The sequence below is a fragment of the Suricata suricatta genome, chromosome 1 (genome assembly GCF_006229205.1).
Source record: "Suricata suricatta isolate VVHF042 chromosome 1, meerkat_22Aug2017_6uvM2_HiC, whole genome shotgun sequence".
Taxonomy (NCBI): domain Eukaryota; kingdom Metazoa; phylum Chordata; class Mammalia; order Carnivora; family Herpestidae; genus Suricata; species Suricata suricatta.
In genome coordinates, this window is record NC_043700.1 from 20,487,367 (window position 1) to 20,507,053 (window position 19,687).

The 19,687-nt window shown below is 36.5% G+C and overlaps 1 pseudogene; it reads right to left on the reverse strand.

The window, feature by feature from the left end:
• Positions 1–18,274: 18,274 nt before the first annotated feature.
• LOC115300502 lies at positions 18,275–18,769 on the reverse strand (annotated as a pseudogene).
• Positions 18,770–19,687: the final 918 nt, after the last annotated feature.

Sequence of the window (19,687 nt, forward strand, 5' to 3'; positions counted from 1 at the left end):
GAAAGTAAAAGGGTGGAAGATGAATTTCCAAGCAAACAGGCATAAAAAGAATGTGGGCAGAGCTATACTAACATTGTTATGCCCAGATTACGGGGTCCCCAGTAACCAAGACCACCAGGGAGTCCGAGGCACATATGTAAAAGCAAAGGGCATTTATTCGGGCTTAAGCTCGGACTCTCAGACCTCACCAGCGCAGTGGATCCGTGCTGAGAGCCCTGAACAAAGGCTGGGTAGGGTTTTTATGGGGTTTGGAAAAGGGGGGGTTACAGAAATTATGTCCTAGGCACAGCAATCCAATCACCATTGTATAACAGCCTTAGCAACCATTCTAACCATACACATTGTCCAGTGTGTTCATTACTTTTGGTGGGACCCAATCATGACCTTTAGTGCTTTTTCAAAAATAACCAGTTACAGGGTGGGCCAAGGACCCCCATGTGGGGTAAGTAACTAGCCTTAAGCAATTAGTGATTATCTATAGTTTCTATCTCTAGCCCTGCCCTTAGGAATGTTAAGCATTTTAGCTGGTCGCTTCTGATTGGGTGTTACTAGGGTGGTCCCTGGTTGACAATCTATGCCCTTTTTATTGTCTAATGATTCTGGGAAACCAACACTTAGGCCTTCAAGGTCAGAGGGGAAACTTAAAGCCTGTCATGGAGTCAGTTTGGTTCAGACCTGTGTCCTTTCAACATTAGACAAAATAGACTTCAAGCCAAGAAGTATAAAAGGAGACAAAGAAGGTCATCATAAAAGGATGAAAGGAGTCAATATATATATATAACAGTTACAAACATGTATACTCCCAACACCCTAGCACCAAGATATATTAAGCAGTTAATAATAGGTCTTACAGGAGAAATAGATGACAATACAAAAATTTTAAGAGATTTCAGTAATGGTTAGATTGTCCGTACAGAAAATAAAATAGTAAAGTTTGGACTTGAACTGCACTGTAGAAAATGGACACACACTTCTAAACCACCACTGGGTCAAAGAATAATTCAAAAGGGAAATACAAACAAAAGCAGTTCTGAGGGGAAGGTTTAAGATAAACACATATATTAAGAAATTAGATCTCAAACAGTCTAACTTTACACATCAAGGAACTAGAAAAAGCAGAGTAAGTTAAGTCCAAATTTAGCAAAAGGAAAGGAATAATAAGGATCAGAGCAGAAACAAATAAGATAGAGACCAGAAAACCAATAGAAAGGATCAATGAAACTAAGCTCTGGTTCTTTGAACAAATAAGGAAACATTGATAAACCTTTATTTTATTTATTTTATTTTTTAAATGTTTTTATTTATTTTGGAGACAGAGAGAGACAAAGCATGAGCAGGGAGGGGTAGAGAGAGAGGGAGACCAGAATCAGAAGCAGGCTCCAGGCTCTGAGCTGTCAGCACAGAGCGTGACGCGGGGCTCAAATCCATGAACGTGAGCCAAAGTCGAAGGCTTAACCAAGTGAGCCATCCAGGCTCCCCGATAAACCTTTAATTTGACAGAAAATAAGACTCAGAATTAGAAATGAAAAAGGAGACAACTGATACTGTAGAAATACATAAACCATAAGAGACTACTATGAACAATTATATGCCAACAAATTATGTAATTTGGAAGAAATAGTTATATTCTAGAAACCTACAACCTACCCAGACTGACTCAGGAAGAAATAGAAAATCTGAATAGACCAGTAATGATTGAACCAGTGGTCAGTAAGTAGAAGATGGAATCAGTGTTTAAAAAACCTCCCAACACAGGCACTCCAGGACCAGTTTCATTGAAGAACTCTACCAAATGTATTTAAAGAATTGACACCAGTTTCCTCAAACTCTTCCAAAATCCTGAGGAGGAAGGAACACTGTCAAATTCATTGTGAGGTCAGCATTGCCTTGTTGCCAAAACCAGGTTAGAGCACCACAAGAAAAGAAAACTATAGACCGATATCCCTGGTGAATATAGATGCAAACTGAATTTAGGAACACATTAAAAGGATTATATACCATACCAAATGAGTTTTATCCCTGGGATGTGAAGATTGTTCACCATATGCAAATCAATACATTTAATACGCCACATCAATTAAATGAAAGGTCAAAATCACATGATCATTTCAATAGTTACAGAAATGGCATTTCACAAAATACACCTTTTTGTGATAAAAACCCATAAATAGACTGGTCTATTATGCAATAAGTTCAGTAAAGTGTCAGGATACAAAATCAACATCGAGGGAACAGCCCTCCACCTAATAAAGTACATACGTGACAAAGCTGTGGGTAACATTATACCTAATGGGGAGAAATGTAAGTATTTTCTCTCAGATCAGTAACAAGGCAAGAATGCCACTCTCAGTGTTCCTATTTAATATAGCGCCAAAAGTCCTAGCTAGACCAATTTAGCAAGGAGGTATATAAGGTATCCAAACCAGAAAGAAGCAAAACTGCCATTATTTGCTGATGATATGACCCAGTATATAGAAAATTCCAAAAGAATAAAAAAACCTGTTGTAATTAAGCAATAAGTTCAGTAAAGTGTCAGAATACAAAATCAACATACAGAAATTGATTTCATTCCTTTACACCAGTAATGAAGCATCTGTAAAAGAAGGAAAACCACCCCATTCATGATAGCATCAAAAACAATAAGATACATAGGAATGAATTTAACAAAAGTTAAAGAGTAATACAATGAAAACTATAAAACTTTGCTGAAAGAAATTGAAGACATAAATGGAAAAACATCCCATATTTATGTATCATAAGAATTAATATTGTTAAAGTGACCATAGTACTCAAAGCTATCTACAGATTTAGTACACTCCCCGTCAAAATACCAAAGGCATTCTTCACAAAACTAGAAGGAATCCCAAGATTTGTTTGGAACCACAAAAGGCCCCAAATAGTCCAAGCAATTCTGAGAAAAAAAGACAAAGCTAGGGGTATTACAATTCCAGATTTCAAAGGATACTATAAAGCCATAGTACTAAACACAGTGTGGTGCTAGCATCATCACAGTGTGTGAAAATAGACACGCTGACCAGTGGAACAGAAGAGGGAGCCTCGAATTAAACCACAGCATATACAGTCAACTATTTGACAAGAAAGCCAAGAGCATCCAGTGGGGAAAGCATAGTCTCTTCAACAAATGGTGTTGAGAAAACTGGAGAGAAACACACAGAACATGAAATTGGACCCTTATCTCATACCACTCACAAAACTTAAATTGAAATGGGTCAAAGACTTCAGCTTAAGATCTGATACCATAAAACTAGAAAATATAAGGAATAAGTTCATGGATACTGATTTTGGCAATAATTTTGGGGGGATGATGCTGAAAGCACAAACAACAAAAGAAAAAAATAAATGGGGCTATGGTAAACTTAAAACTTTTGCACAGCCACCTAAACACCACGAAAAGACAATCTATAGGAGAAAATATTTGCAAAGTATATATTAGATAATAGGCTAATAACCAAAATATATATAAAGGAGTCATGTAACTCAATAATAAAAAAGCAATAACCCAAATAAAAATTGGTCAGAACAAAATAGACATTTCTCCAAAGAGGACATCAAAATGGCCAATTTAAGGGGTGACCTGGTGCTTACTGGTGAGCATAAGATTGAATGTGTGGAACTTAACAAATAACTTTTAAGAGTTTCTTTGTAACAGACTGTGCTACAGAGTGTTGTAGATAGGGTCGTAGCTGCAGTTGACAAAAACCTGCCTGGATCAGCACTGGGTTTGGGGATTGTCAAGGATTAGCTTTCTAATCAGAAAGAAAACAGCACACTTTGACATTGCATTTCCTTTTAAAAATCATCTTGGTAATTTTTTGGTCATCATATAGAACATAATCTGAAATTTTATTCTGATTGTAAAAACAACACATACTGGCCAAAGAAATACAGGCAAAGGAAATAACTGTGACCAAATAACGTAATTATCTAATATTAACTTTTACAGGCTCACATTTTGCCCCCCAAGTTAACATAATTTTGAACATGTGTTTTGCTGTCTGCTTTTTCCATTTTGTGTTTTATTTGAATAAATATAAAATTATTAAAATACTGTGGAAATCATTGAAATATCTACAAGTACAAAGTTGAAATGACCCATTAATTACAATGTTATCATCCCAAGTTTAGCACTATTAGTATCTTATATATTTTTCAGTAACATGTATATGCATAGTTTTTAAAAATTTGCCCTATATAAAATTTAATGTCTATATTTCTCATTTACGTTTCCACCCTTTGTTCATTTATGCATTTCCCTAATTGATATTAGTAAAATTTATAAAGTTGCTCGTATAGATCTTGCTCTATAGTTCTGTGTTTAATGATAGGTTTGTTAAACTGGGATATGTTCAGGTAAATGAACCTGACTTTTCAGTGCATGGTTACACAGTGTCTAATGGCTGTTCAGAATATTCTTAAATTCCCAAAAGTAGTGTCTTGAGAGATTTTTACCTCCATATTCTGCTAATAGTGGGTTGAAAAGTCTTTTAGAAATAATATTTTAGGCAAAATGGTATCTTTTTCTTATACTGAATGTCATGTTTCTATTCATAGTCTATTTACGTCTTTCCCGGTATCTTAACTAGTTTTAGAATCTTTCACTGGGATGAGACTTTAATGGAACATTCTTTCTCAGTATAAATGTCTAGCTTTGGGGTTGGCCAGTGACGAAAGGAAACCTGACAATCAGTGGACTGTTGTGTACAGTCAGGTTGACGGGACAGGTAGACGATGAGCCCTACCCACGTTCTGACTCTGTCCTATCAGATGTGTATGTAACCTTGTTTCTCTGTGCATCAGTTTCCTCAAAGGACATTCCACTTATTGTTCAGCTCTAAGATTTCTGTTTGATTATTTTTTATATTCTTTTTTCAGATTCTATTTTTTGAGACATTGTTCTGGTTTCCTTTAGTTATTTTTCCTTGGTGTCCTTTGTCTCTTTGAGGATCTTCATAGGTCATGAGGAGATATTTTAAAGATGATGTTAAGAGAAAAACATAATACATGTACAGCATTTTCATGGCTCATTTATAGTAAGCTCTCAATAAATACCAGCTTATTGTTAGGGAAGAAGCTCTGACCTGGTCTTGGCTTTGGTAATGCAAGAGCTTTCAAGTAATACCCGAGGAATGTTCTTCCAAAATTCCTGTCAGTTAGGTTACCCTTGTTATATTTAGTTTTATGTTTATCTTTCACTGATGCATATAAAATGAATCAATAGTGTATAAAACTCCTTATAGAAACCAGTAAAAAACTCTTCTCATATTGGTGGGGCAAGGCTAGCCTTTTTACAAGGTAAAGGAGGCTGCTGTTGGTGCAAGATGAGAGATGGAACAACAAAAACAAGCCTAGAATCGTTCAAAGAATCATAAATCAGCGGAGAAGAAAGCCCTTATTTCATTACTCTCTGGGATGCTTGTTAACCTAATGACAAAGCATCCTACTCAGTCAAAACAATTCAAATTCTTACCTTGAGCAGAAAGAATCGAGATGGCAGAGAAGTGGTGGGATTCTGGGCTCCCCTCATCCCTCAAACACAGCTGTATTGAGGCCAGGTCAGTTGGAACACCCAGGAAACTGACCGAGGACTGTCAGGATACCGCATACAGGTGCGAGGTGTTGGGAATTGAATTGAGAGAAAAATGGTGGTTCCTCAGAGGGAGGGGAACCCTTTTGGTAAGGAGAGAAAAGGGAGATAGAGAGGGGTTGAGAGAGTGCAGCACCGGGTTCTCACAAGATGAAAACCTCCCTGGACCACGGAATAGGGAGTGAGGGGTTCTGAATGTCACTGGTTTATTGCCCACAGCGTTTAGGGCTCTGAGGTTCTGGAAGTGCGTGAATTTCTCCAGAGCAGAGCTATGCTCCTAGGGAGGAGGGTGTTGGCCGGCAATGGCATCGCATGGTGTAGCTGTCTCCTGGGCTGCACTGGAGGGGACATCCTCAGCCTGGAGTACATTTGGAAGACAGTATGTTGCCTCCCCAAGGACAAAAGACCCTGCAGGTGACAGCAAGAGGCCTTCATCAGCAGAGGACAGAGGCACACAGAGGGCAGATGACCTAGCTGCTGCTTTCACAGTTCTACACCATAGGTTCACGTGCCCTGCAGATATGGAAGTGTTTTTCTGGAACATAGGCCATCAGACAAAGTGAAGAGAGGTTCTACTCTGAAGGGGTAGAGCAGGTTAAGTGGTGCTAGCTCATTAAAATTTTGAGTTTCAAATCCCAGCATGTGCCAGAGATAAAATGCAGAAGAGCTGTGGCACAGGGCATGCTGACTGCTCTCACGCTTCTCTGAGGGCTTTCTGAACAGCAGTGGGTGAGAGATGCCCTGTCTGGGGACCAGAGAGTGGGGCGGTGCCTTTCCCTCCCCCGACACCAACACAGTGGGACTTCAGAGAGCAGCATAGCGGCCCCTGGCGGAGGCAGGACTGTTTGCACCAAACCCCACCCCACTGTGCCTGGCAACTGCATGTTGACTGGGTCCGGTCTGACTCTGAGTCAGTGCAGGAGGCCCCTCCTCCAGAAGGCCTCACACGGGGCCCCCCCGCACGCACCAAGCGTGCTGGTCATCGGGCTCTGCCAAACAGCACCTGCAGGTCGGCTGGCAACGGCGCCAGGCCGGCTTTTTGTCGTCTCTTCTTCCCCCTCTGGAATCAAGCTTGTAGTGGTTTGTTTGGTAATTTGCTTTTTCATTTCCGCTTCTCTTGTTTTTTGGATCAGACTTCTTATTTTCCTTTTTGGATTTTATTCTTTCTTTTTCTTTGGATTCAGGCTTGTAGTTTTTTTTTTTTAATTTTTTTTTGTTGTTGTTGTTCCTTTTCCTTCTCTCTCTCTCTTTCTCTCTCTCTCGCTCTCTTTTTTCGAGCAGGCTTTTTCCCCCTCTTTTTTTTTTTTTTTTCCCTTTCCCCACTTTTATTTCCAGGCCGATTTTAACAAACAAATCAAAGCACACCTAGTTAGAGATCCAAACACTCCCCACTGCAAGCAAGGAGGAGCTCAGCGGAGGACTGACCAGTGGAAAAGAGTAACCAAAATACAACAGCAGAGTGCGCACAGCATATGCCAGAATCACGTGCTGAAACGCCAGGCCCTGGACAGTGTATGACGCCTATTTATAGAGCAGTACTCTCAGGTGCAGGAAACATAAGCTTTCAGAACATGCAAAAGACAGAAACTTAGCCAAAATGACAAGAGGAAGGATTTCTCCACCAAAAGAAAGGTCAGAAAGGCATCACAATCAGGTACTAGATCAAAACAGATATAAGCAATATATCTGAACAAGAATTTGGAACAGCCAGTCAGACTACTAGCTCGGCTTAAAAAGAGCACAGAAGATATCAGAGAAACCATTTCTGCAAAGATCAAAGATCTAAAAATTAGGCTGAAATAAAAAATGCTGTAACTGAGATGTAAAACCAACTGGATATAGTTACAACAAGGATTGAAAAGCAGAGAAAATAAGTGATATATAAAATAAAATTCTAGAAAATAAACTGAAAACGAGTGAGAAGGAAAACTAGCAGATCATGAAGGTAGACTTGGGGAACTCAGTGATTCTATAAAACAAAACAATATCCATATATAGGAGTCCCAGGAGAAGAAGAATGGGGGAAAGGAGCAGAAGGTTTATATGCACAAATTATAACCGAGAACTTTCCTAATCTAGGGAAGGGAACAGGCATTCAAGTCCAAAAGGCATAGAGAACTCCATTCAAAATCAACAAAAATAGGTCAACACCACAACGTATCACAGTGAAACTTGCAAACTACAAAGAATTCTGAAAGCAGCTAGGGACAAATAGGACTTACCCTACAAGGGTAGACACACAAAGTTAGCAGCAGACCTGTCCACTGATACTTGGCAGGCCAGAAGGGAGTGGGTATGCAGCCAAGAATTCTTTATCCAGAAATGCTATCATTCAAAATAGAAGGAGAGATCCAAGAGTTTCCCAGACAAAAATTAAAGGAATTCATAACCACTAAACCAGCTCTGCAAGAAATTTTAATGGGGACTCTTTGAGTGGAGGAAACAAAGACCAAAGCAACAAAGACTAGAAAGGACATCATCAGAAATACCAATTCTACAATGCTATGATACTTGAAATCAACCACAAAAAAAATTTGGAAAGATCTCAAATGTTAAAGAACATCCTACTAAAGAATGAATGGGCTAACGAGGAAATTAAAGCAAAAAATTAAAAAATACATGGAAGGAAATGAAAATGAAAACACAACAGTCCAAAAACTTTGGGATGCAACAAAGGCAGTCCTAAGAGGGAAGTATATTGTAATTCAGGCCTATCTCAAGAAGCAGGAAAGCTCCCAAATATACAACCTAACCTTACACCTAAAGGAGCTAGAAAACAAGCTTTCTTGGAATTCAAGAAACAGAACAGATCAGGGTGTCTGGGTGACTCTGTTGGTTAAGTATCTGACTTTTACTCAGGCCATGGTCTCATGGTTTATAAGTTTGAGCCCCATTTAGTTCTCCATGCTGACAGCTCAGAGCCTGGAGCCTGCTTTGGTTTCTGTGTCTCCTTTTCTCTCTACCCCTCCCCTCCTTGCTGTCTGTCTCTGTCTCTCTCAAAAATAAATTGAAAAAGAACAGATGAGCATATGGGAGGGGTGGGTGTCAAAAAAGAGGAGAGAGGGAAACAGAACACAAGAGATTCTTCACAATAGAAAACAACTTGAGGGGTGATGGAGGGAGGTGTGTGGGAGATGGGGTAGGTGGCTGATGGGTATTAAGGAGGCACTTGGGATCAGCATTGGGTATTGAATGTCAGTGATAAATCACTGATTTCTATGCCTAAAACCAATATTGAACTGTAACTTACTAAAATTTAAATTAAAATTCTTACTTGAATTTATAAATTTAAATTTATCAATCAAATTATTTAAATAAATACAAATTTATTTAAATTTCAAATGATCAAAATTTATTATATAAGAAATTTAGAATAAACTTAAAGGAAACTTTATCAAAATTTTCAAATGAATATTTCCTCAAGTTATAAAACATCTGTATTTTAAACCATCTACATTTAACATAAACATAAAAGTTTAACATTGAAAAACAATTGCTACCAATGTGATATATAATTAATGTCATTATTATATGCAAAACTCATAGAAGTACATAAGTAAAGTATTTCTCTATGATCAGCCAGTTCTCAAAGAGAACACACTAAATGGAAATAGTTAAAAAGGAGATGAATTAGTCTCTTCTAGTAAAGAGACTGAAACTAAGAGAGGTTCCCTATTTTGCCCACATCTACACTTTGGTAATACTAGTGAAGCCACAGCCCTTCCCTATGAACATATGGCAAGTTCAATCTCATTAATAATCTTATTCATACAAAATAAAATAATTTTATGATACTTCTGTTATAGAGTGTCAGCTTAAAAATATCAAAGCGTGGGGCACCTGGGTGGCTCAGTCGGTTAAGCGTCCAGCTTCAGCTCAGGTCATGATCTCATGGTTCGTGGGTTCCCTGACCGCTAGCTCAGGAGCCTGGAGACTGCTTCAGATTCTGTGTCTCCCTCTCTATCTGACCCTCCCCTGATTGTGCTGTCTCTCTGTCTCTTAGAAATAAATAAAAAACAACAACAACAAAACAAACAACAACAACTCATTTATGAGTTAAAAAAGGAATACAAATATAAATAAACATGAGATATACTTTTGTTGAATTCTTTTGCTGTATTAAATTGATGATTGTGGACCTGGCAACACGAAAAATTCTTTGACATAAATGTTAAGTTCAAACTAAGATACTAGGTATGCCTGGGTAGCTCAGGTGGTTAAATGCCTCACTCTTGATTTCAGCTCAGGTCATGATCTTATGGTTCACGGGCTCAAGCCTCGTGCCAGGCTCTGCTTGGGATTCTCTCTCACTCTCTTTCTCTCTGCTCTTACCCCACTTGTTTGCTCTCTCAAAACTAAATAAACATTAAAAAAAATAAGATACATAGAATTTATCCTCTAATCCCATGTAGCTTAAAAAAGTAATAAAAATTTTTGTAAAGTAAATCATGCAGATCATTATTCTTCATTCTTCTATTAAGCATTTGCTTTTTGCAAAGTTAAACTGTGTCAGTTTAAAAGAAAGAATATAAAAGCAAGGGATGTATTTCTTAGATGAAAAAATGAATCTGTTAATATTAATTTATTTCCATCCCTTCCTTACCAAGGCAACATGCTCTTTTTTCCAACTTGAAATGTAATAAAGGCCACCTGCCTTATCTTCATACTCTCTGCCAGCTGGCACAACCAGAACATAGATTCCTATTTTCACTGGGGAGTTGGGGTCACGCGGTGACAAATCCTGCTTGACACCAGAGACAGTTTGCTGCTGCAGCTCATGATTGCTTAAATTACTTCAACAGTGCAAATGTTCAAGGTGTAAATTTTGACAACTCAGAGTCATTTGATGTATATACATAGTTTGAATGTCATCAAGACTTACCAGCCAGTGAGTATAAATGATATATTAATAATAAGATCCTCAGTTTTACTGATTTACTCACCTGTATTAAGTGGAAAACTTAGTCTTCAAATGATTATGAGCGTATCCAAGGGGTGCTAGGTAATGTGTGACCCAATTAAAGTGCTCTTGGAAAATAAAATGGGAATTAGAAATTTGTAGATTAATATAGAATAGTAATATGTTACTCTTTATTGGTCCTTAATATGACAGACTCATCCCTTTCATCCCTCATTTGTTAAAACAGTGAATATGAGAATACAAATTCTTCCTAGACAATTCTGTAATTTATAATTATCTTCTCTATTTTTGCTAGCTATTTTTTCTGGAAGGAATTTGTCACTTTTAAAGGGTGTTTTCATCTATGGTGTTATGTAGTCATATAGTCAGTTGTCACCTTTTGTGAATGCTATTCCATGACAACATATTTTCAAAAATAAATATGTCTTTCTGGACACATACTTTGCCATCTAAGTATAGAACACAAAGGTGAAATTTGCAGCTGTGAGATACCCAAAGATTTACATAAAGAAAAACATGGAACTCATTTTATCGCAAAAAAGATTTAGGTTGTAATCAACTCTACATACTGAAAATGTGAAAATAGTGCCAATCTAAAGAAAAAATATAATTATTTTAAAAGGACAGACAAAAGTAGTGCCTTAATATATTAAAAAAATTGACACTCTAATTACACTCTACTCACCAAAAATGTGACTACTTATAGGTGGATTTTTATGCTATTAACATTTTTACTGAAAAAGAAATTCAATCATATAGGAATGGAGACCGTTTTAGAGTCTGTTTATCATGGATTTTATTGTAAGAACTATGATAGGGATAATAAACAGCTATATTTATGTAATTAGACAAGTGAAAAAGAGGAGTAATTATCTATTTTTAAAATTGTTTTTTGGTTACCTGCTATTTATTCAATGGGAAATGTGGGCATTTTAATAAATAATGATAAAGTAATAACTATGTATTGAAGGCATATCATAGGACAAACTTTTAAAATAGAATATTTCTAATTTCACAAAAATTCTATGAGTTAGAAAATTGAAGCTTAGCAGGATTTAAAAAAAATTGACCAAGGTAAAAGAGCACATACTGTATTTCATCTAATTTAAGATGCCTTGATTAGAAGACATACTATTTCTTGCATATCACTAACCATGATGCTATTAATTATATTGTGATACAATAGCTTTTCCTGACTTGAAATTGTATACATAGTGAGGGATCTCTTTTAGGCTTAATCTGACATATGTATGTTCATACGTTTTGCATATTTTAAAGGAAAAAATAGGTGAATAAATTGGGTAAGATATTCTTAATATTTCTTTATATTCAGAGCCTGATTTTTCTGAATCAACATTTTGATGTGAATAAACCATGTTTGTGTTTTTTGCACATTCTATAGTCTTCCGTAGCTCTGTAATACCAGAAAGTTAGTGGAATGGCATTTTTTAAGGAATCCATAAAAGAATTCAAAGATTTTTATATCATACTTAAAGCTGGCTTTGCAAGTAGGTAAAACTGTTCTGCATTATCACCACTAACTCACAAACACTTGCTTCTAGAATTAAAATGTGTTTTACTGTTGTGTCCAAGTTTGCTTTCCCAGCCAGACATCCATTCTGCTACTTTGACCCAAACCTCTGACGTTTACTCATGCACAAGCAGTGACAACTACATCATGACTGGCTGAATGTTTCTTGTCTTCAAAATTGTAAAATGTGGGGGAAAAATGTGCATCACAGATACATAAAGTGCAGTAAGGTTAGACCCAAAATTTAGACTCCGATCGATATTAATTCCAAGCATATATTTCCTCCATCTTACTGACCCTTTAAAAATGGCAGTCTACACAATTAATGATTGCTAGATTATAGTGTGGGGCTCTTTTAGCTATGTTTAAGGGGTTTTTTTCCTTGTGACAGCAAAAGCAACTGAAAATGTATTTTCTTGTAAACAGTCCAAGGGACATGTTCTTTCTCAAAACAAAGTTATTTTTGTAGGTTATATTTAGGAGACAGTAAAGGTATTCTGAACTCAATGTTATCTTATCTCCAAAGTGGCTTTGAGTGCAGATTTCTTTCAAGATATAGAATTTAATAAAAAAAATACAAAACTATTTATAAGAAAATCAGTTTAGAGTATTAAAGATACTTGTTTTTAGGATATTTCCTAAATTTGAGTTTCCAACTTAAAAAAAAAAGGTCTTATTCTTGTTACTTTGTATTTTATTCGTAGATTATAAATGATGGTTTGGTATTATTAAACGTTCTGGACTTCATATAATAAATTTAATATATTGCAATAAATTAACAGTACTTTATTTTTTTAAATAGTTTGAAGACTTGTTTATTTAAGGGGTGCCTGAGTGGTTCAGTTGGTTAAGCATCCGACTTCGGCTCAGGTCATGATCTCCCAGTTGGTGGGTTCAGGCCCTGCATCAGGCTCTGTGCTGAGCTTGCTCAGAACCTGGAAACTGCTTCAGATTCTGTGTCTCCTTCTCTCTCTGCCCTTCCTTGCTCATGCTTTGTTACACTCTATATCTCAAAAATATATATATATAAAAAGTTAGAAAAAGACTAGTTTATTTAACAATAGCAATAATTACAAATTTTAGACCATATACCATGATGCCACATAGTTGAATATAAAAAGTCCAATGTTGCTAATAGTTGAGGGTTTTTTTTAAATATAGTTTATTGTTAAGTTGGTTTCCATATAACACCCAGTTTTCGTCCCAACAAGTGCCCTCCTCCATGCCAATCACCCATTTTCCCCTCTCCTCCACCCCCATCAATCCTGTTTGTTCTCAGTATATAAGAGTCTCTTATGGTTTGCCTCTATCCCTCTCCTTAATTATTTTTTCCCCTTCCATTTCCACATGGTCTTCTGTTTCTCCTGTTCCACATATGAGTGAAAACATATGGTATATGTCTTTCTCTGCCTAACTTATTTCACTTAGCATAATACCCTTGAGGTCCGTCCACTTTGCTACAAATGGCCAGACTTCATTCTTTCTCATTGCCATGTAGTATTCCATTGTATAGATAAACCACATCTTCTTGACCCGTTCATCAGGTGATGGACATTTAGGCTCTTTCCATGATTTGACTATTGTTGACAGTGCTGTTATGAACATTGGGGTACATGGGCCCCTATACATCAGCACTTCTGTATCCCTTGGGTAAATCCCTAGCAGTGCTATTGCTGGGTCATAGGGGAATTCTATTTTTAATTTTTTGAGGAACATCCACACTGTTTTCCAGAGTGGCTGTACCGGTTTACATTCCGACCAACAGTGTAGGAGGGTGCCCATCTCTCCACACCCTCGCCAACATCTATAGTCTCTTGATTTGTTCATTTTAGCCACTCTGACTGGTGTGAGGTGGCATCTCAGTGTGGTTTTGATTTGAATTTCCCTGATGATGAGTGATGTTGAGCATCACTTCATGTGTTGGCCATCTGGATGTCCTCTTTGGAGAAGTGTCTGTTCATGTCTTCTGTCCATTTCTTCACTGGATTATTTTTCAGGTGTGGAGTTTGGTGAGTTCTTTTATAGATTTTGGATACTAGTCCTTTATCTGATATGTCAATTGCAAATATCTTTTCCTATTTGTCAGTACACTTGCAGTACTTTAATATTTATGTGGTTATCTGCTATAAGAAATAAGCTGAAGTACCTGTGTTACTTAAAATGGATTTAGGTAATGGAAGAAAAATGTGGATTTTTCCAAAGGAAAAGTGGTTACAACTGTTACTAAATTGCCTCTGTAGTACTATTATTTAAAGAATAAAAATGTGACTGTTTTTATCAGTTAAGGATGGCAACTAAAAATGACTCTGGTTATCTTAAGTGGAAATATTTTCCACCTGCAGCAGTGGGGGAAAGGCAAAGGAAAATGGAAGTGTGGTAGGAAGCCATACCCTGGTCATATGCTGGTATGGAATATACAAGTTGGTTTTCATGACTCTGTGGCATGAAATTACTTTTCCTTCTCCTTCTGTATATTTCCTATTCCTGAAGTTTGTGACTAGTAATCACATTTCTCTGTGTCCATTAGTAGCTAGCCTTTCAGTCCTACTTGCTAACTTGACCCTACCTTAGCTCCCAATGGCTATAGATACTGAAACTGTGTGTTTTCGGTCCTGTGGTAGTCTGGTGGCTCAAGTCCAGGTGTCTGCCAGGGGACTATCTCATGTTGCTCAGAGCCCATGGGTGGCCTACTGGCTCATCAAATAGTTCATTGCATCACAAGGCACTAACAGCCAGCCTCCTGTGCTCACTGCGCATGACCTCACTGTGTTACCGAGTTTATTTGATGTAGACACGCTCCATAGTGGTAACGCAGTAAAATCTGTTCTTGTTGTTGTCCTGAGTTTATTTAATGTAGTCCCCTCCTGTGTGAGCTCAGTCGTGAAAAAGAGAAATAGGGAGATACATGTATAGATAGCTCTTTTACTTTGCTGTCATGTTTCTATGATCACATTTATCTGAAAAGATAAAAACTTCCTTACCTTATATTAAAATTTTCTCCTTCTTCCCAATTCTAATATCTCTTTAAGCCTTATTGAAAAATAGAGATACTTTAATTAAACAATGAATGAATATGAGATGGGTCCTCCAAACTCCATTATGATAGAATTTGGAAGTATTTTTTTATAGAATAACTTGGCTTCTAAAGCTATATAATCCTATTTTCATGAATGATTGAATCTGAATTTACAGTTTTATCTTGGTCTACCGAATTCCTTTCTCCTGTGCCTATGGTTGTCTAGGATTTTGTAACCATACTACTAGATACAAAGAAACCATGTTACAAAAGTTTATATTTCCTTGTATGAATGTATGATTAAACGCTGACAGCATTCACATTACCCATGTACTCTGGCAGAGCATTAAGCTGGATGTAGGTCTTTTCTCAATGAAGTTTTAAGCTCTTGATAATCCTGCCTTTAGAGACATATAAAGTAGGAGCAACAGTGAAATATCTGGGATGCTTATACTGCAACCAGAACCTACCAGGAATCTTTATTGTTTTAGGTCCCACTAATGCTTTTTCCTGGCCATCCTGGTATGTGAGTAGAAGCATAAAAAACAAATTGGTATAGGTTGCCTTAACAATGGAAACAGTTCCCTAAATATGGTACTTCTTTCTTGAGAGTACAAGGTGCTGAAATTTTCTTCACACTTTCTCAGCTTAAACTTGATTGATGAGGCAGTCTTCTATTTTCAGATGATGTATATATGTATTTGTATATATGTAGCCTGTTTATTCATCAGTGGGCACTTAGGAGGTTTCTGTGTCTGGGAGGTTGTCATCAATGCTGCAGTGAAAATAGAGGTCCAGATATCTCTGAGGTAGTGACTTCATTTCCTTGGGTGTGTACCTAGTAGTAGATCTGCTGAATCATATGGTATTGCCATATTTAATGTTTTGAGAAATTTCTGTACTGTTTTCCATAGTGGCGACAGCGATTTGCATTCCCACCAACAGTACATAAGGACTTCTTTTCTCCACATTCATGGCAGAAGTTGTAATCTTTTTTCCGAGTACGACCATTCTCACAGATGTGAAGTGAAGTCTCATTATGATTTTTGATTTGTTTCCCTGATGATCAGTAATTTTGAATCTTCTCATACACCACGTGACCATTTGCATATCTTCCTATTAAAAAATGTCTGTTCAGGTCTTCAATCAACTTTTAAATCAGGTGTTTGGTTTTTTGTTGTTGAGTTGCATGAGTTCTTATGTGTTTTGGAAATTAAACTCTTATCAGATATACAAGTCGCAATATTTTTCCTATTCTGTAGGTTTTCCCTTTCATTTTATTATTTCTTTTGCCAGGCAGTTGGTTTGGTATGGTCCCACTTGTTTATTTTGTTCTTGTTGCTTGTGCTTTTGGTGTCATATGCGGGAAATATTGCCAAGACCAATGTCTAGGAGCTTCTTTCATACATTTTTTCCCTAGGAGTTTTATTGTTTCAGGTCTTACATCTAAGTCTTTAATTAATTTGTGTTAATTTTTTGATTACTGTAATATAGGTGTCCAATTTCTTTCTTTTACATATGAACATCCATTTTCCCAGCAACATTTATTAAAGACTATCCTTTCCCCTTGAGCATTCTTAGCATCCTTCTTGAAAATTAGTTGACCATACATGTGTAGGTTTATTTTTGGGTTCTCAATTCTATTTCATTTGCCTATGTGTTTATTTTTATGCCAGTACTTTTCAATTTAGATTAATACAGTTTTGTAATCTAGTTTGAGATTCAGAAGTATGGTGCTTTCAGTATGGTTTTCTTAAGATTGCTTTGCCTATTCAGGGTTGGTTTAAGTGTCATATGAAATTTAGGATTGTTTATTCTATTTCTGTGAGAAATGTCATAGGAATTTTGATTGGAATCCCATTAAATCTATAGATGACTTAGAGTAGTATGGACATTTTAACAATACTAATTGTTTGATCCAGGAACACAGGATATCTTTCAATTTATTTGTTTCTTCAGTTTCTTTCATCAGTGTCTTACAGTTTTCAGTGTATAAGCCTTTCACCAACTGGTTAAATTTAATCCTAAGTATTCCATTGTTTTATGGGATTGTTTTCTTTATTTTGTTTTTAGATAGTTGATTGTTAGTTTATAGAAATGAAACTGAAGTTTGTATGTTGATTTTGTATTTTGCAAATTTATTGATTTTTTTTATTCTAACAATTTTTGGTGGTGTATATTTGAGGTTCTAAATGAGATCTATAGATGATTTATAAGATCATATCATCTGCAAACATACTTCTACTTTTTCCTTTCTAATTTGGATGCCTTTTGTTTCTTTCTCTTGCCTAATTGCTTGCGAAGACTTAAATTTTCAAGTTGAGCAGTAGTGAACAGTAGGCATGGTTGCCTTGTTCTGGGTCTTAGAAGAAAACTTTTCATCCCTTTACCGTGGAGTACGATGGCAACTATGGGCCTGTCACACATGGTCTCTATTCTGTTGATGTACGTTCCTTACATCATTAATTTTTTGAGAGTTAACATGAAAGGATGTTGAATTTTGTTGAATGCTTTTTTGTTAGTGTTTATTTATTTTCAGAGACAGAGCCAGCAAACACGAGTGGAGGAGGGGCAGAGAGATGGAGAGAGAGAATCCCAGGAGGCTCTGCTGTCAGAGCTAACAGCACAGTGCCTGACGTGGGGCTTGATCTCACGAATCATGAGATCATGAACTGAGCAGAAATCAAGGGTTATATACTCAAATGACTGGGCCACTCAAATGCCCCTATCAGATACCTTATCTGCATATATTAAGATGATCATATGATTTAAATCCTTGCTTCTAATGTGTATTACATTTATTCATTTGTGTAGGTTGAACCATTCAGAATCCCAGGGATAAATGCCACTTAGCCATGCTGTATGATTTTTTAAAAATAATCTGTTGAGTTCACTTTGCTAATACTTTGTTGGGAATGTTTTAATCTATATTCATCAGGGATATTAGCCAATAGTATCAGGCAAACACTGATATCATAAAATGATTTTGAAAGTGCTTCTTAGTAATTTTTTGGAAGTGTTTTAAGAAGTATTGGTGTTCATTCTTTAACTATATAGTAAAATTCACCTATAAAACTGGTCCTGGGCTTTTCTTTGTTGGCAGATTTTTGATTAATGCTTTAATTTCATCCTTTATTGATCTATTCACATTTCCTATTTTGACATGCTTCACTCTTTAGTACCTTGTATATATGTAAAAATTTATCCATTTATTCTGTTATCTGTTTTTTTTGCATATAACTGTTCATAATAGTCTCTTAGCATCCTTTGAATTTTTGATTTAATTAAGTTTTCTTTTCCAGAATGACACTTGATGGGATCTGTCCATTCATCTTTGCCAGCAGCTGGGACATCTTCACCTTTGGTGTTTCTGGGGTAAATTACTTGAGTTCTCAGCTTTGAAACCAGTTAATAAGTCTTTACTGAGGTGCCCCTCACTGAGGGGCTGCCCTGGCCAGGGACCCTCAAATCTTCAGTTTCTCAGAGATCTTAGCTGTAGTTATAAGCTCACAGTTCGGAATTTCCTTACAGGGTTTGTCACATGTTACTTTGTCAAACAAGACCAAGTTATTGAGCCTGTCCTAAAATTTGCTTTCGGATCGCTTCATTTTGGCCTTGTTCCCACGTTTGTTCACTGGGTCTTTATCATCTTTGGCCGAGAGCTTCCTGTGTCTTCTTGTAGTCCCGGGGTTGCATGCAGAGCCTGGAGATGAGTGGCCACCTCTACAGCCTCCCTAAAATACAGCTGTCCTTTGAATCTTTGTGGTAGCAGTTGTAATACCTTCTCGTTTAGGTCTCATTTTATTTATTTGCATCTTCTTTCTCTTTTTCTAAGTCTTAACTAAAGGTTTGTCAGTATTGTTTATTTAAAAAATCAATTCTTAGTTTCATTGACATTTTCTTTTGGTTTTCTGGTCTCTCATTTATTTCTGCTCTAATAACTGTTATTTCATTCCTTCTGCTAAATTTAGCTTAGTTACTGTTTCTCTATTCCTTGTTGTATAAAGTTAGGTTATCTATCTTTCTTTTTTCTTAATTCCCTCTTAAACAATTTTTGCTGCATTCATAGGTTTTGGCAAGCTATGTTACACTTTGTTTCAAGATGTTTTTCCCTTTTCATTTCTTCTTTGACCTCTTGGTCAAAATGTATTGTTTAATTTCCACATATTAGTGCGTTGTTAATTTTTCCTATTGTTACTGATTTCTAGTCATACTTTGTGGTCAGTAAAGATACTTGTTCTTAAAGTTGCTGTGACTTGTTTTGTGACATAATACATTATCTATTCTGGAGAATGTCTCATGTTCACTTGAGAGGATTGTATATTTTGTGCTACTAGATGGAATTTCTTTATATGTCTGTTAGGTCTGTTTGACTTAATTATAATTTAAATCCAGTGTTTTCTTATTGATTTTCTGTCTGGATTACTTATCTTTTGTTCAAAGTGCTGTATTGACATTGTCTGCTCTTATTGTGTTGTTGTCTGTTTCTCCTGTTAGGTCTTTTTAGTATTTGCTTTTAAAGTATTTAGGTGCCTCACTGTTGTATGCATGTGTATTTGTGATTGTAATATCTCTTGATGAATTGCCTCCTTTATCTTGTGCAATGACCTCCTT